Raw genomic sequence first — 17,259 nt, 5'->3', positions numbered from 1 at the left:
GTTCTGTCTTCTAGCTTGCAGGGAGTGGAGGAGGAGATAATAGTGCGTCCTTGTTTTTGAGTTCTTTTCTTCTACATTTCTAGAGAGCTTTATAGACATTAGCTCATTAATCCCCAACAATCCTTGAAGCAGGCAGAGAATAATATCAGCTCCCCACCTTGCTTATTCCGGTTCATTTAAAGGCATTTTTTAAAAATTTATTATGAGGATATGAAGGAGTTATAATCATATTTTATGTATATACATTCTCATATATATACACACACCAAAAGAAGTGGATTACACTCTACCTCCTCTGAACTAGGTTATTTCTCCCCTACTCCTATTGTCTTCTTAGCCCTTCCGAACTAAAGCTGAGGGGTCATGTTACCTTAGCCTCCAAACAACAGAAAAACACCAAGCTTGCTAAGTGCTTCTGTTGGGCTGAAATAGGAATTTCTCCTTTTATGGTATCCTTAAGTTATCCGGACAGTAGAAACGAATGTTTGGGCAGCAGCTTATCTAGCTGATTAATGGCATTTCACTCGGCATTGGTTAGGTTCTACTTTCTCTGCATCACAAACAGGTGAAGTCCCATGTTATGGAACCAATGATTTCTAAATAACAAATTCTGAAGAATGCCCTTGTCACACATGCATTCCACTTGTGCCGTCCGCTTGACTGCAATGCCCTGTCCTACCTTATCTGCCAAATGACCTATCTTGATCTTTTTAGACTTAGCATCTTTTATAACCATTTACCTTTTTCTCCTTTACTTTTCTTTGAGTACTCCCCTCCCCAACATCGTACAGCATCTTCCCTTCTGTGCTCTCATGGTACAGATTTCTATTTCCATCCATATCACGCTGTGTTGTAAAGTACGTGGGTCTGTGTGCTTGTCTCCTCCTTATAGATGTGAGTTCACTGAAAAAGAGTTAGTGTCATAATCGTCTTTGAATCCCAGCACATCCTGTTGATGATGATGAATGTACAAGTTTGCTAGGGCTGCTGGAACAAACACAGACTGGGTGGCTTAAACAACAAATTTATTTTTTCACAGTTCTGGAGGCTAAAAGTTCAAGACCGGCACATCGGCAGGACTGATTTCATTCTGAGGCCCCTCCCCTTTGCTTGTAGATGGTGGTCTTTCCCACGTGTTCTTCACATGATCTTCCATCTGTGTGCGTCTGTGTCCTCATCTCCTCTTCTTACGTGCACATTGGTCAGGTTGGATTAGGATCCACCCACTTAACTGCATTTCACCACAATTACCTCTTTGAAGGCCCTACCTCCAAATCTCCAAATACAGGCACATTCTGAGGTAGTGAGGATGAGGACTTCCACATGTGGAAGTAATTTGGAGGGGAGGGGGCACAATTTGGCCCATCACAATGGTGATGAAGATGATGATAACAGCTACCATTTATTGAATGCTAGCTATATTCTGGGCATTTGACTTCCCATCTGCTATGTCTTTTAGTCTTCAATAACCCTACGGTTACAATCAATATTATTGTCATTTTTGGTTTATAGATAAAGGAGAAAACAAAAGGAAGGCTTACAGAGGTGAGGTCACTTATCTAAGGTCAAAGAGCTGATGTGTAGTGAAAATGGGATTCAATCCCAAGCTATTTTGCTTCCAGAGCTACACTCTAAATTACTCTACTACCTGGTACATAATAGGTACATAGAGCATGTTTGAAGAAAGAATGGCCAAGTAAATGAATGAAATAATAAATACCACAGCCATGTAACATTTAGATTCAGTTGCACCACAGACTGTTGCATAGTTCTGAAAACCTACAAAAGATATACATGTAAAAGTCTGATAAATGATTATCCTGAAATATAACTTTATTCTTGTCCTCTTTTTTTTTTTTTTCTTTTGGGATGGAGTCTCACTCTGTTACCCAGGCTGGAGTGCAGTGGTACAATCTCGGCTCACTGCAACCTCCACCTCCGGGGTTCAAGCGATTCTGCTGCCTCAGCCTCCTCAGTAGCTGGGATTACAGGTGCCCGCCACCACATCCGGCTGATTTTTTGTATTTTTAATAGAGACGGGGTTTCACCATGTTGGCCAGGCTGGTCTTGAACTCCTGACCTCAAGTGATTCACTCACCTTGGCTTCCCAAAGTGCTTGGATTACAGGGGTGAGCCACCGTGCCTGGCCCTATTCTTGTCTTCTCATACAGGCAGATTAGAAGGGATCCTATCACATTTAAAATTTAGTACTTTTTGTTTAAAAAAATAAATTGAGATTATACAATCAAAGAGCATTAAAGCTGGTAGAAGTTTCACAAATCATTTGTTTCAGACCAGGCACAGTGGTGCACACCTGTAGTCCCAGCTACTCGGGAGGCTGTAGGGGAAGGATCGCTTGAGCCCAGGAGTTCATGGGTAGAGTGTGCTATGAGCACGCCTGTGAATAGCTGTTGCTCTCCAGCCTGGGCAACATAATGACACATCGTTTCTAAGAATTTTTTAAAAAGGTATAATAAATTAAAAATTTAAATAAATAAAGAATCATCTAGTTCAAACTCTTTGTTTTACAAATGAGGAAATAAAGGCACAGTGATAGTAGCTGGCTTGCCATTACTGTATTAGACTGGTGACACATTATTGACTATGCATTATTATTCTTATTATTTACCATCACTGTGCTCCTAGGTGTGGAGTAATCAAATTAGGTTTTTTTTTTCCCCAGGATCATTCCAAAGTGGTTGGTGTGTTAGACAAATGAGGAGACAAGAGAAGGGGTTGAATCAGAGTCCTTCAAAGCAACCCACCAAATTCCATTTTCCTATTTGCCGTTTTTCCCACTGCAACTCACCCAAAGTAGAGAAAGAGGGATTTTTTTTTTCATAAACTGGCTGAGAGGAGTATTCCTTAACCATGGTTAAAGAAAAGCAAAATTCTGCAAAATTCCCAGGAAGATTAAGTATGCCACGGGGTGGTGACAGGGACCTGACCTGTGTTCATAGCTCCACAGCTCTTGGCACCGTCTCCTGCTGGGATGCCGGGCCCTGCAAGCACAGTCTTGGAAAATCACAAATAAAGACAGAAAGAAATTGTTTAGCCCAACTTCCTCAGATGAGGAAATGAAGTTGTAGGAGGTAAAGTGACTTACTAAGGATCAATCAGCCAATTAGTGAGAATATTGGAAACAATGGGCCTCTTCCACAGATAAATCGGGCAGGTTTCGGAAAGTTTCACTCACACCCAGCAACCTCCACAGAGTCAGGCAGTGTTTTCCAAAACGTGTTCTGATGCCACTCATGGTTACACAAGACCTCTTTAGCTCTTTTTAAAAAGCAAGACAACATTTTTTTTCTTTTAATGGTTATGTATTGGCCAGGTGTGGTGGTTCATGCCTTTAACCCCAGCACTTTAGGAGGCCGAGGCAGGAGGATTACTTGAGCCCAGGAGTTCAAGACAAGCCTGGGCAACGTGGAGAGACCCTGTCTCTACAAAAAGTTAAAAAGTTAGCCAGGCGTGGTGGTGCATGCCTGTAGCTCCAGCTACTCAGGAGGCTAAGATGGGAGGATTGCTTGAGCCTGGGAGGCCAAGGTTGCAGTGAGCTGTGATCATGCCACTGCACTCCTGCCTGTGACAAAGCAAAACCCCTGTCAAAAGAAAGAAAGAAAAGAAAGAAAGAAAGAAAGAAAGAAAGAAAGAAAGAAAGAAAGAAAAGAAAGAGAGTGAAAGGGAAAGAAGGAAGGAAGGAAAGAAAGAAAGACAAAGAAAGAAAAAGAGAAAGAGAGAAAGGAAAAAGAAAGAAAGAAAAAAGAAAGGGAAGGAAGGTAGGAAAGAAGGAAGGCCAGCCAGGTGCGGTGGCTCATGCCTGTAATCCCAGCATTTTGGGAGGCTGAAGCAGGCAGATTGCTTGAGTCTAGGAATTTGAGACCAGCCTGGGAAACATGGCAAAACCTCATCTCTAATAGCTGGGTGTGGTAGCAAGCACCTGCAGTGCAGCTACTTGGGAGGCTAAGAGGCTAAGGTGGGAGGATTGCTTGAGCCTGGGAGATCAAGGCTGCAGTGAGCTGAGATTGCACCACTGCATCCACCTGGGTGACAGACCCTGACCCAGTCTCAAAAAAAAAAAAAAAAAAAAAAAAAAGAAAAAGGAAAAAAAGGAAGAAATAGTTAATAACATATTTTATACAAAAATATTCTAGGTTAAAAAACAGTGAGTTGATTTTTAAAAATACGCTCAATAAATAATATTACAGACACAATGCTATGATCATATTGCAAAAATCATGAAGGGGTAGTATGCAAAATATTGAGGTGTGGGACACGTTGAACAGGGATAATTCTCTCCTTTTTATAGATTCATGAATGGGTGCATAGAGAGGATATGGGAATTGCTCATGAAGAGGAAGAAAATATTTTTATATATAGTTCAGGGATTTGGCCTTACTCTGTAGCAACCCTATTCCACAAGCACTAGGCCTGCTTGCTGTTTGACAGGTCATGGAGTTTCGATGGCTTTAGGGTTGCCATCAAACAGAGCTTTCTCTTCCTTTCAAAAAATATTGTCAATATATTGTGAGAACAGCAGTTGTCTTAACGTTTTATTGATTTCTTACATGTTTGGTGCTGAAATGATCAATCAGAAAAAATCCCACTGCAAATGTTCTCATGGTAATCTGTCACTTATCAGATCCTGGTCTTTTTATTTTTTTATTTTATTTTTTTTGAGATAGAGTCTTGCTCTGTTGCCAGGCTGGAGTATAGTGGTGTAATCTCGGCTCACTGCAACCTCTGCCTCCCAAGTTCAAGCGATTCCCCTGCCCCAGCCTCCCAAGTAGCTGGGACTACAGGCACATACCACCGCGGCCTGGCTAATTTTTTTGTATTTTAGTAGAGATGGGGTTTCACCATGTTGGCCAGGATGGTCTTGATCTCCCGATCTCATGATCTGCCCACCTAAGCCTCCCAAAGTGCTTGTATTACAGGCGTGAGCCACCGTGCCCGGCCAGATCCTAGTCTTTTATCTGAAAATTGGCAGATTGGACAGCAACCAGTCTACACTTGTTCTCTATAGCTGCTGTTCTGACATGTTTACTGTGAACAAATACATTTTGTTTTTATAGGGTGAATAATATCCTGAAACGGCACCTTAGGCTTCTCATTGCCCAATTTAAGCCAGTCCAACATATCCTCAACCTTTAATTCCTTTCTTTATTTAAAATGTCTTATTAAGTCCTCAAAATTCACGAAGTTGAGTCATGAATGAAAGTAAGGCTTTTCATGGAGTTTTTCTGTGGCTGTTTTTGTTGTTCACAGAGTTCTCACCTTAAAGATTTGTATCTGGAACATTTGTAATCAACTAGCAGAGGCTTAACCCCCCTTCAGAGGAGGATCAAGTGTTAATCTTCAGATTTCAAGTGTGTGGGTCCAAAACTCTGGGCCCGGAATCCTTAGTCCAGTTGCCAGAGGCCCACGGGTAATCCATGAAACCTCCCACTCCTATAGCATGTAGTAATGTTTTCTCTGAGACATTCTGTCAAAGGAGAATTCCAAAACAAGTTGGAAAGATGCAAGCCCAGCCCTGGGGCCAGAGCTCACAGCCATATGAGTGGAAAGCAAGACTACAGTGAATTACAGGCAATCTCTGGACTGGCTTTCAGATCTTCCCAGGGAACAGCATGTCCCAGGGTCCTTTTAAGGCGGTCTACCCTCTCTTGTGTTAAATGCAGTTAAGACATTTTCCTGGTCTTAGAAAGGTATCCTCCTTCTTACCTCCTGAACCAGCTTTGGTCAGAGGCCATGAGACCATAGTAACAAAGAATTTACAAGTGTTCAAACTGAATGCAGGCTGCAATTAGGGGCCCACAGGTAAGTACAGCTCCAAGCTTGAGACAGATCTTGTGTGCCTGGTACATAGTGGGCACTCATCACAATTCCTGGTGTCTCATCCTCACCTAGCCCAGTGATCTCATTATGCCCTGGCTCTCCGTACTCTCTAGTTTCACACGAGACATTCTGGCTCCTAAGGTGGAAGTTGCAGTTTTTGTCTGGTTTCTGGTCCTGGCTGACTCTCCTCCTGCTCTGACCTGCAGCTCCCATCAGGCCTTTCTTCCTCCTCAGCTCTTTTTTTTTTTTTTTTTTTTTTTTTTTTTGAGACGGAGTCTCGCTCTGTAGCCCAGGCTGGAGTGCAGTGGCCGGATCTCAGCTCACTGCAAGCTCCGCCTCCCGGGTTCACGCCATTCTCCGGCCTCAGCCTCCCGAGTAGCTGGGACTACAGGCGCCCGCCACCTCGCCTGGCTAGTTTTTTGTATTTCTTAGTAGAGACGGGGTTTCACCGTGTTATCCAGGATGGTCTCGATCTCCTGACCTCGTGATCCACCCGTCTCGGCCTCCCAAAGTGCTGGGATTACAGGCTTGAGCCACCGCGCCCGGCCCTCCTCAGCTCTTTTGTTCAACTCCCTTCACTTCTACTGTCATCTTCTTCCCATCCCCATGGCCCAAAGTGCCCCTTTCACCTCTTCTTTAACTGGACACCGGGCTTTTCAGTTAAAACACTTCAGTGCTAGCTCAGGAATTCTACACAACACACTTGAAGACGCAATTGCTTAAAGCTGACATTCCATGTTTACCACAGAAGGAAAACTTCCATATACTCGTAGGGGATCTCAGGGCAAGCCACTTCCTTTTTTTTTTTTTTTTTTTTTTTTTGAGACAGAGTCTCCCTCTGTCGCCCAGGCTGGAGTGCAGTGGCATGATCTCGGCTCACTGCAACCTCTGCCTCCTGGGTTCAAACGATTCCCCTGCCTCACACTCCTGAGTAGCTAGGACTACAGACACCTGCCATCACGCCCAGCTAATTTTTGTATTTTTAGTAGAGATGGGGTTTCACCATATTGGCCAGGCTGGTCTCAAACTCCTGACCTCAAATGATCTGCTCACCTTGGCCTCCCAAAGTGCTGGGATTAGAGGAGTGAGCCACTGCGCCTGGCCCAAGGCAAGTCATTTCCTAAAGAATTGGGGTTGGGGATATAGCCCTTGGAGAGTTTCTTTAAAAACTGTAAGAAAGCTGGGTGCGGTGGCTCACGCCTGTAATCCCAGCACTTTGGGAGGCTGAGGTGGGCGGATCACCTGAGGTCAGGGTTTCAAGACTAGACTGACCAACATGGAGAAACCCTGTCTTTACTAAAAATACAAAATTAGCCAGGTGTGGTGGCACATGCCTGTAATCCCAGCTACAGGAGGCTGAGGCAGGAGAATCGCTTGAACCCGGGAGGCGGAGTTTGCAGTGAGCCGAGATTGCGCCATTGCACTCCAGTCTGGGCAACAAGAGCAAAACTGTGTCTCAAAAAAAAGTACTGCAAGAAAATGGTGTGAAAATACATGTTTAATATATAAGAATGTATCTTGTACTGTTTTTGGTATCATCATTAAGAAGCAAGAAGCCTCTCAAGAGAGGCTTATGTGTTTCCTGACCAGTTCCAAGCTTCTGCTAAGTAGGCAACAGATCAGGTGAACTCATCTCCCCAGCTTAGCTCACTGTCCCTGGTGAGGACACGTGGCAGAGTTAGCCCATCTGTAGGCCAGGGACCTGTGATGCAGTCTGGCTCAATGGCTAAGCCAGTCAAATTCTTCTCTCAGGGATTTAGCAAAGACACCTGGAGGGAAGTTAGTTCCAATGGCTGGACCTGGGAGATCACACAGATTTGGGTGCTGAACAGCCATTTTGGGCCATGTGTAGACAAATAACCAGAAATATTGAACTGGGAAGAAAGAGGATAAAAGAGGCGATATACAGAGAACTACTTTGCTGTAAGCAGAGGAGTTGGAAATGTGAAAGAGTGTAGCACGGAGCTGCCTTGATTCCTGCTTTTCCTGAGGCTGTGTTTCTTAGTTTTTCCAGGGCTCCCAGGCATACATGTCCTTTCAATAAACTTTATTCTTTCTGGAACAATTTGAGTGAGTCTGTGTTCCTGATTCAAGCTGCGGTAGATCCTCTGAGGAAGGTAGTCTTTATAGGCGCTAAGCAGGGTGCCCATCAGAGCTCCCTCCAAGGGCAGATTGATTAGTGATTCCTTCTCAGTATTGGCGTGGACATCAGCCCAGGGGATGCAGCCCTCTTACTAGATACGTCTAATGTTTCATGGCCAGTCCCTGGATTCTGCTGTGGGAAGTTCCAACTTCGAGGGATAGGATCCACTACCGAGGTTGGTAAGGGGACTACTTAGGAAAGAATCAGCTCCAGCCATTTGTCTACCCTCAGGTTACTCCACATAAAATAGGTCCTGGCAAAAGGAACCTTATTAGGCTGACTTGGGTCTCATGCTCAACTCCTGCGGAGAGATCAGATAGCATAATTTGATTGGTTTCCTCAGCAAGAAAGACTGCCCTCAGTAGAAAACATGTAATTTCCCAAAAAGAAATCAAACTATTGCTTTCAGAATAAAGGGGAATGGACTCCAGCAAGTAAAACAACAAATGCTCACCACGGTGGTAGAACTGAGATTCAAACAGTCTTTCTACCACTTGCCAATCAGAGTAGCAACAAACGTGTCTTTATACAGAAACAAAATCCGTCTCCCTCCAACTTTGCCTTATTGGTCTGGTTTTCCAGCTTGGAGTCCCACAGCACCAGCCTATGCTTTCTGCCCTCTGTCCTTCGGTGACATGAAGGCAGTTAGCATACTCTCTCTCCTCGATCCCCGGCCCTGGTCTCAACTCCTAGCTTTAAACATTTCTGTTCCTTAAACTGTTCCTCATGGAATGTGGTTTGAGTTAGCTTCTCCACTCTGGTTGTTCTCTTAAAAACCAGCTTCAGATTTTTAATTTTCCCACTTCAAATGTGGTGACCAGAGGAACCAAGGGGTAACACTTCAGGTATGTTTTGTCCCAAGCAGAGCATCTCAGAATCTTAAAACCCTAAAGATTAAGCTGTCATTTGTTTCCACATCCTGCCTGACACTGGTGCAAGTGCTGATGGCTCTAGTTCTGTATCTTGGCATTGCCATTTGTTAGCTGTGTGACTCAAGTAAGTTACTTGACCTCTGCAAGTGGGTTTCTTTACCTGTTACCTGCAATCATAGTACATATTTATGATCATTGTGCTTATTAAATGAGACAATGCCATGCAGAGTGTTGGGCACAGTGTGTAGCCCACAGAAGGCCCTCAATATACTTTGTGTGTGTGTGTGTGATAGAGTTTCACTCTTGTCGCCCAGGCTGGAGTTCAGTGGTGTGATCTCCACTCACTGCAACTTCCAGTTTCTGGGTTCAAGCGATTCTCTAGCCTCAGCCTCCCGAGTAGCTGGGATTTCAGGTGCCCACCACCACACCTGCTTAATTTTTGTATTTTTAGTAGAGACGGGGTTTCACCATGTTGGTCAGGCTGCTGTCGATCTCCTGACCTCAAGTGATCCACCTGCCTCGGCCTCCCAAAGTGCTGGGATTACAGGTGTGAGCCAATGTGCCCGGGCTCAATATACTTGTTACTATTACCATTTATTGTTGTTCCTTTTTAAAATCCACCCCAAGTAAGTCGCTATCCAGCCTGTCCATAACCACTGAAAGATAATCAGCCAGAGGAGTCATGTCTGTCCTTTAGAGTTTGCACGAAGGCACACAAAGGATGGATTGGACAAAGAACACAGCGTTTAGGATTTATCTACACTACTAGAAGGAAATATTATCAGGGAAATGACAGCAGGACTTCGTGGGAAGATGTGGAATGCCACAGGGAAAGGAAAAGGCTTTGGGGTGCTTTCCTCTGGGAGGTAAAGTGCAAGCTAATTTTGCTTTGGTTTTTTTCGGGATTGGCAGGAAGTAGTCATTATGTCAGAATCCATGAAGATCGAGTTCTGATTATCAAGGGGTGAAAATCGCCAAGCAAATATTTGTCATTGATAAGATACTTCATAATCAGAGTAGCTTCTCACACCCATAGTAAGCTCTGCTTGCGGGACTTTCGAACGTGAATTCCCTGCTCCGACACTAATTAGACAAATAAAACAAAGTAGGCCTGGAGTCAATGTAACATATGCCCTAGAAAATGCCCACGGTCCTCTGCCTCACTACAACATTGCTACTGAAGGTGTCTCAGCATGGCAGCGGAGTGGCAGAGGTGAAAGTCATTGTCTCTGGAATGGTAATCAGTGAAATAAAAGACAAATACATGATTTAAAGTGTGTGAACCATTGAGATGTCATCAAGGGGATAGTTAAAAGAACAGATTTTGGAATCGAAGATAGTAATTAGACTTCATGAAGTCTAATCTGTTCATGAAGGACCAACTATACCTTGTCTATCATGGTATCGTGAACTGGCGTTGTGCCTGAGTCAGAGCAGGAGTTGAGTAACTCTCACTGATGGAATGAACTGTCTACATTCAGATCCTAGCTGTGCCACTTATAACAGTATGACTGTAGGCAAGTCCTGGAACTTCTCTCTGCCTCAGTGTCCTGGTTTGTAAAATGGGATCATGAGAATACCAGCCTCAGAATTGTGAGATTCAAAAAGAAAATGCAGACAGTTCAGCATAGCACATAGTAAGAAGTATGTAACCTCAAGTTTTTCTTCTGACTTTTCACTATTATTATTATTACTACTGATTTTTTTTTTTTTTTTTTTTTTTTTAAGAGAGACAGGGTCTTGCTCTGCTGTCTGGGCCAGAGTGCAGCAGCGTACACACAGGTCACTGCAGCCTCAACCTCCTGGGCTCAAGCGATCCTCAGCCTCCCAAGTAGCTGAGACTACAAGTGCTTGCCACTGTGCCCAGCTCTATTATTACTGATTTTTAAATAAATTCTGGTAAGTAGTCTGTAAAATAATAACCCTCATATTACACAAATAAAGAGCTAAGTTGCCACAGCAACACCTGTTTTACCACTAGCAGTAATCAACAATGAGACTAAGTTTTTGTTTGCTTGTTTGCTTTTTGCCAGTCGAATTTTAAGACCCTCTTCTCCTTTGCTGTAATTAACTCTTTGGACGGGCGAGGTGCTTTCAGTGGAATCACCAGCTGTGAATTCTTCCTTGCCTCTCCCATCTCACTGCTGGGACTTCAGTGATGTGCACCCTGGACGGCATCTTAGGGCTTCAGAGCCTCGAGAGGACACCGAAGAACGGAAAGTACCTATCATTTGATTGGAGCTGACAATTTCTGCTATGAAAAGAAACACTGGGAAAGAAGAGGGGGTTTTATTTTTTAGAAAACTAACTTTGTAAATTAAAGAAGAAAAGATTAATTACTTGGAAATTTTCAGAGTTTTGAGAATGTTTTAGCAGTGTTTCCTATTACATTATAATCTTCAAGTCCAGTCTCCCTGAGTTTGACTTTTGTCTTCTCATCAACCATGAATATGATATAGGGTAATTCAGCTGATATTATCAAAAAGCCTTTTGAATTCAAAAGGAAGTCATGTTAACGGAGGTGGGTCTGTGTCTATGTGTGTGTATGTATGTGTATATATGTGTGTATATATATGTATCCACACATACACACACACACACACATTTTATATATATATAATATTATCCTAATCTGTTATTTTTTGATTTTTTTTTTTTTGAGACAGAGTCTCACTCTGTTGCCCAGGCTGGAGTGCAGCCTCAGCCTCCCAAGTAGCTGGGATTACAGGCATGTACCACCACACCTGGCTAATTTTTATATTTTTAGTAGAGATGGGGTTTCACCATGTTGGCCAGGCTGGTCTTGAACTCCTGGCCTCAGGTGATTTGCCGGCCCTGGCATCCCAAAGTGCTGGGATTGCAGACGTGAGCCACCAAGCCAGGCCTCTAATCTATTATTTTATACACTAAAAAAGAAATTGCTTATTTATAATTACCTACTTTTTAAAAATATGTTTTACCAAAATAGTACTTTTAACTTTCTCTTTCTTTCTTTCTTTCTTTCTTTCTTTCTTTCTTTCTTTCTTTCTTTCTTTTTCTTTCTTTCTTTCTTTCTTTCTTTCTTTCTTTCTTTCTTTCTTTTCTTTTTCTTTCTTCTTTTCTTCTTTCTTTCTTCTTCCTTCTTTCCCTTCCTTCCTTCCTTCCTTCCTTCCTTCCTTCCTTCCTTCCTTCCTTCCTTCCTTCCTTCCTTCCTTTCTTTTTCTTTCTTTCTTTCTTTTTCTTTCTTTCTTTCTTTCTTTCTTTCTTTCTTTCTTTCTTTCTTTCTTTCTTTCCTTCTTTTCTTTCTTTCTTTCCTTCTTTCTTTGACGGAGTCTCACTCTGTCACCCAGGCTGGTGTGCAATGGTGTGATCTCTGCTCACTGCAACCTCTGCCTCCCAGGTTCAAACAATTCTCCTGCCTCAGCCTCCTGAGTAGGTGGGATTACAGGAGCATGCCACCACGCCCAGCTAATGTTTGTATTTTTAGTAGAGACAGGGTTTCACCACATTGGTCAGGCTGGTCTCAAACTCCTGACCTCATGATCCGCCTGCCTCAGCCTCCCAAAGTGGTGGGATTACAGGCGTGAGCCACCACGCCCGGCCAATAGTACTTTTAACTTTCAAAATGTACACATCATCTACAATTTATTGATATAAAAAACAACAACAACAATATTTGCCTTTTTCGGTGTCTTCTACGGCAACGCTGAGAGAAATAGCCAATATTTCTGGACAATCTCAAGCAAGGTATCACCCTTCAAGAAGCCTGTCTTTGGCTCTCAACAATATTATGGCCTCTTTATAAAGGAAAAGAAAAAAAAAGTCCGAGGAGGAGAGGGATGACTTTTCAGTTCTATTATCTTTGGCATTTTGTACCAGTCTGGGGTTTCTCAAGTCTTGAGACAAAAAGCACGCATTCATTTTAGACATGAAAAAAGAAGTTCTGAATGCCTTTGCAGTTTCTTCCTTGAGCTGTCTTCAGGGAACTATTTATTTTGCTTCTTTACCTTGCAAATAGCTAACGGCTTCCAGCCAGGGCTCAACCCAACCCTTTTGTGCCCTGAAGTCATCGGTGAGTCTTTAAAAGAAAACCGATTCTTTGGAATGCTGTGCGTGCACATGCCTGTCGGACCCAGCAGGCCCCACCTGTGGAGCAGGTAAACCAGATCCTCCTGCCGGCCTCTGCAGCCACATTCCAGCCAGGCAAGCTCTTACTCTCTAATTGTTACCTGTCAAACAGGTCACCCAGGCACTTGGGTCTGGTCCAAACATGTGCATGTTCCCACGAAACCCTAAACCTGCAAACCTTTGACCTTTCCATAGTTCCGAGTTCCCTTGATTATTTTAGCCAGGGCTGATTTAAATCAGAAAGATGACTTTTTAACAGCTTCTTTTTCCTCCCTCACCCTGGATGGTAAGGCTGATTGTGCGCTGTGTGGGGTTTCTGGACTAGCACACTGTGGCAATTCAGGATGGCGTGAAGGCAGAGGTTAGGGGAGCGAGGGCCCCTAAAATGAAATCCACTCACGGAAGCCGTGAGCTGTCCACCCTGATCGCACGGAGAACAAATCCCCTAGGGTGGACAGAAACAGAAGTGACTCACAGCAAAAACTCTCTTCCTCCCCTTTCTGGCGCTGGGCTGGGCATAGGAGACTGCTGCGAGCTCAGTACAAAACTTGCTATAGGTAAGCCTGTGGGCAAGTCACCTGGGCTGTCTGGGACTTGGTTTCCCCTTTCGAGGAGGGAGAAGGAGGGGGGTCCCCTGTGTAAAGGCTTCTCCCAGCACCAGTTCAATGTTCTTTTCTCCTATTCATGCCACCCAAAGTAGGGGATCATGTCCCAGAAATGCTCGTACCTTTCACCAGTGTTGTAGGGGTCCTTTGCCAGTGGACCTTCAATCAGCTGAGGGTATGTGTCTAGGGACCGCCCTCCAGTGTGGAAAATCCCTGGGCTTCCTTCCCCTTCCTAGGGACATGTTAGTAGAATACAGGCCCTCATAACCACAGCTTCCCTTCTGGATTTCACCTCATGAGTTCATACTTTTTAATTGAGAGGCCATTTTTCCACTGTTCTAGCCATGCTGTCTACCATGTTTATTCTACCCATAACAAATTCAGAATCAAAGCTACAGGCTCACTGAATCGAAACACTTCATTTTACAAGCACAAAAACTGAGGCCTAGAGAGGAGGTGTGACTGGCCAGATGGCTCTCGGCTGGCCAGGCTCCTCGCAGAGCAGACCGTGGGAGTTGGTGAAAATCGCAGGCTAGCAAAATCATTGTCAGAGAAGCGCCATTGGAAGGTGCTTCCACGACTGCTCGGTTTAGGGAATTTCAAAAATCCAGGCAAAGAACCCAAGCCTCTCAAGCAAGTTTCTGACAGTGTGGGGCTGTCAGGCCAGTTTGTTGGGGATTTTTCTTCTCTTGGGCCGGACAGGTTATTCTACCAAGAGTTCAGGATCGCTCCGTGCAGAGCAGGAACTGGCACTTCCTACGCTGTTTGTCCAGCTCAGACTTGTCCGCCAGAGCCAAACTGGCCGGCTGGGCTGGCTCCTGGGAGCGAAACTTCCTCGGGGCGCTGGGGTGGGGAGGTTGTAGGCTGCAAGCCTGCTTAGCGCCCTTCTCAACAACGGCTCTCAGGGAGAGCAAGCAGAGTGCGTGCACTCCGGGCGGCGAAGCCCCAGCAGAGGCCTGCCTGGCTGTGCTCCGGGCGCCGCTCATTCATGAGGGCTGCGCGGCGCTGCGGGCACCACGATTCCCACCGAGGTGCTGTAGATACCTAAGCGGCCTTCAGACGTCAAACCGGACAAACGAACACTTCTCCTTGTGAAGACGTCCAAGCACAAGAGGCCGCAATGTGGTTACTACTTTTTTTTTTTTTTTGAGATGAAGTCTTGCTCTGTCGCCCAGGCTGGAGTGTAGGGGTGCAATCTCTGCTCACGGCAAGCTCCACCTCCCGGGTTCAAGTGATTCTCCTGCCTCAGCCTCCTGAGTGGCTGGGATTATAGGCGCCTGCCACCACGGTGGTTACTACTATTTATACAACATAACTAATTAGCATGATTTTCCTATTACTGAACACAAAATTTTCCACAAATACTGAACTGTTTTGCTGTCAACTTTGATTCAATCCCAAAGGTCCTCATTTTAATGCTTTTTTGCTGGCTTACTCCACCATGGACTAGCTATGAAACACTGAGCAAGTTACATCAACTCTCTGAGTCCAGGCTTCCTTATCTGCAAAAGGGGAACAATTGTCCTATTTCCTAATAGCATCATTGTATAGAACAAATGAGATGAAGTTCCCTGCCTGGTACGGGGCCTCGCACATAAAAAGTCTTTAATAAATGTCAGCTATTTTTGCTCTTGCTGATATAAAACTTATTAAAACATTGACCCACCTGTCCCAGTTTCAGAATGTATGTTTGACAATCAAAAAGTAACTTCAAAATAACTCAAAGTTGGCTGGGCATGGCGGCTCATGCCGGTAGTCCCAGCTACTTGGGAGGCTGAGGTGGGAGGATCCCTTTAGGCCAGGAATTCGAGACCAGCCTGGGTAGCATAGTGAGGACTGTGTCTCAAAAAATAAAAGTAAAATAAATAAATCAAAGTTAAATAAATCAAAGTTCTTTGCTTGTCATTCTCCAACACTGTGAAGGGAAAGTTCTGATTTCTTCAGAGGCCATAGCAGTTCCCTGTCCATGCAACACCTTCAATTCTAGGCTGTTTTCCCCGCCATTCCTCACAGTACTTACTGCCTCTACTTGCCATTTGTTGGCATGGAATCAGGGATTTTAAAGAGACTTTAGCATAAAAGAATACAAAGCGTGATTAGAAAAGGCTCTCTGAGGCTTTGGGCGTGGTGGCTCATGCCTGTAATCCCAGCACTTTGGGAGGCTGAAGTGGGCAGATCACCTGAGGTCAGGAGCTCAAAACCATCCTGGCCAACATGGTGAAATCCCGTCTCTACTAAAAATGCAAAAATTAGCTGGACGTGGTGGCATGCGCCTGTAATCCTAGCTACTCGGAAGACTGAGACAGGAGAATCGCTTGAACCCAGAAGGTGGATGTTGCGGTGAGCTGAGATCACGCCACTGCACTCCAGCCTTGGGCAACAGAGACAGACTCCTCCATTTCAAAAAATCAAAAACAAAACAAAAAATGAAAATGCTCTCTGAAGGAGAAAATACTTTTGGATTACAGTTTGAAGTCTTTTCTACCATTGGCTCAGTGAATTCAGCTGCAGTGGCTGTGTCAGTAACTGCTCCTCTCTGACCTTTTCTTTAGGGCACCATGCTGATGACAAAGCAGGCTTTCACAGACAGGGAAAGAATCCAAAGATGGACAGAATCCACTAACTGAGTGACCAACTCCCAAATCCTCAAATGGTGACAGTTCTTTTCAATGTCATGGCTTTTCTAGAACAGGAATGGCCCAAGGCCACCCCCAGCCTACATCCTGGCCACTAGGGATGGGTGGGGATGGACTGGTCAAGTGAGAAATCCTTGACCCAGGGGTTAGTAAGGAAGTAAGTCAGTTAAGGTACTGGAATGCACAATGATATTAGGTTGATGCAAAAGTAATTGTGGTTTTGCCATTAAATGTAATGGCAAAAACTGCAAATTTTGCACCAACCTAATATAACCAATAAATATTTGCTAAATCCATGCTGACTGAACTCACCACACCTAATAAATGACAACTCCCATCATCTCTACCTCCTAACTCCCTCTCAAATCCACTGACTGCTCTACATCCTCATTGCTTTGATCCCCATATACAGCAGCAATATATTGCGTTTGAATTAAGACAACAGCCTCCTACCTGGTCTTCTAGCAGTGGTTTACGTAGTCTTTGGTGGTCTCTGCTGAGGTTTATGTTGCCAGTCTCCCCTCTAGACTCTCCCCATCCCTGATCTAGGAACACTGTAAATGCTCTTCCCCCTGCTTGGATGACTTTCCTCACCTAACCCCTACTCATCCTTCAGGTCTCTCCTTAGCTCGCTCGCTCTCCTTCCTTCCTTCCTTCCTTCCTTCCTTCCTTCCTTCCTTCCTTCCTTCCTTCCTTCCTTCCTTCCTTCCTCTCTTTCTTTCTCTCTCTCTTTCTCTTTCTTTCTTTTCTTTCTCTTTCCTTCTCTCTCTCTTTCTTTCTTTTTCTTTCTCTTTCCTTCTCTTTCTTTCTTTCTTTCTTTATTTCTTTCTCTTTCCTTCTCTCTTTCTCTTTCTTTCTTTCTTTCTTTCTCTCTCTCTCTCTCTCTTTCTTTCCTTCCTTCCTTCCTTCCTTCCTTCCTTCCTTCCTTCCTTCCTTCCTTCCTTCCTTCCTTCCTTCCTTTTCCTTCCTTCTTTCTCCTTTTCCTTTTCTTTCAAGACAAGGTCTTGCTCTGTAGGCTAGGCTGGAGTACAGAGTACAGTGACATGATCTTGGCTCAC

The 17,259-nt window shown here is 44.3% G+C and overlaps 1 protein-coding gene and 1 long non-coding RNA gene across 4 annotated transcripts in view; one reads left to right on the top strand and one right to left on the bottom strand.

The window, feature by feature from the left end:
- The window catches only part of LOC126960913 (uncharacterized), a 32,019-nt gene extending 20,962 nt beyond the window's left edge, over positions 1 to 11,057 (top strand). The window contains exons 2-3 of the long non-coding RNA XR_007728143.1: positions 10,582 to 10,752; positions 10,887 to 11,057. This is a non-coding gene — a long non-coding RNA (uncharacterized LOC126960913). The remainder of the gene's footprint in view (positions 1 to 10,581; positions 10,753 to 10,886) is intronic.
- The window catches only part of ZNF706 (zinc finger protein 706), a 664,654-nt gene that overhangs the window by 241,467 nt on the left and 405,928 nt on the right, over positions 1 to 17,259 (bottom strand). The window lies entirely within an intron of this gene.

This window comes from Macaca thibetana, chromosome 8, assembly GCF_024542745.1.
Source record: "Macaca thibetana thibetana isolate TM-01 chromosome 8, ASM2454274v1, whole genome shotgun sequence".
NCBI lineage: Eukaryota > Metazoa > Chordata > Mammalia > Primates > Cercopithecidae > Macaca > Macaca thibetana.
The sequence above is the reverse complement of the archived record's forward strand: the minus strand, read 5'-3'. Positions and strand labels throughout refer to the sequence as shown.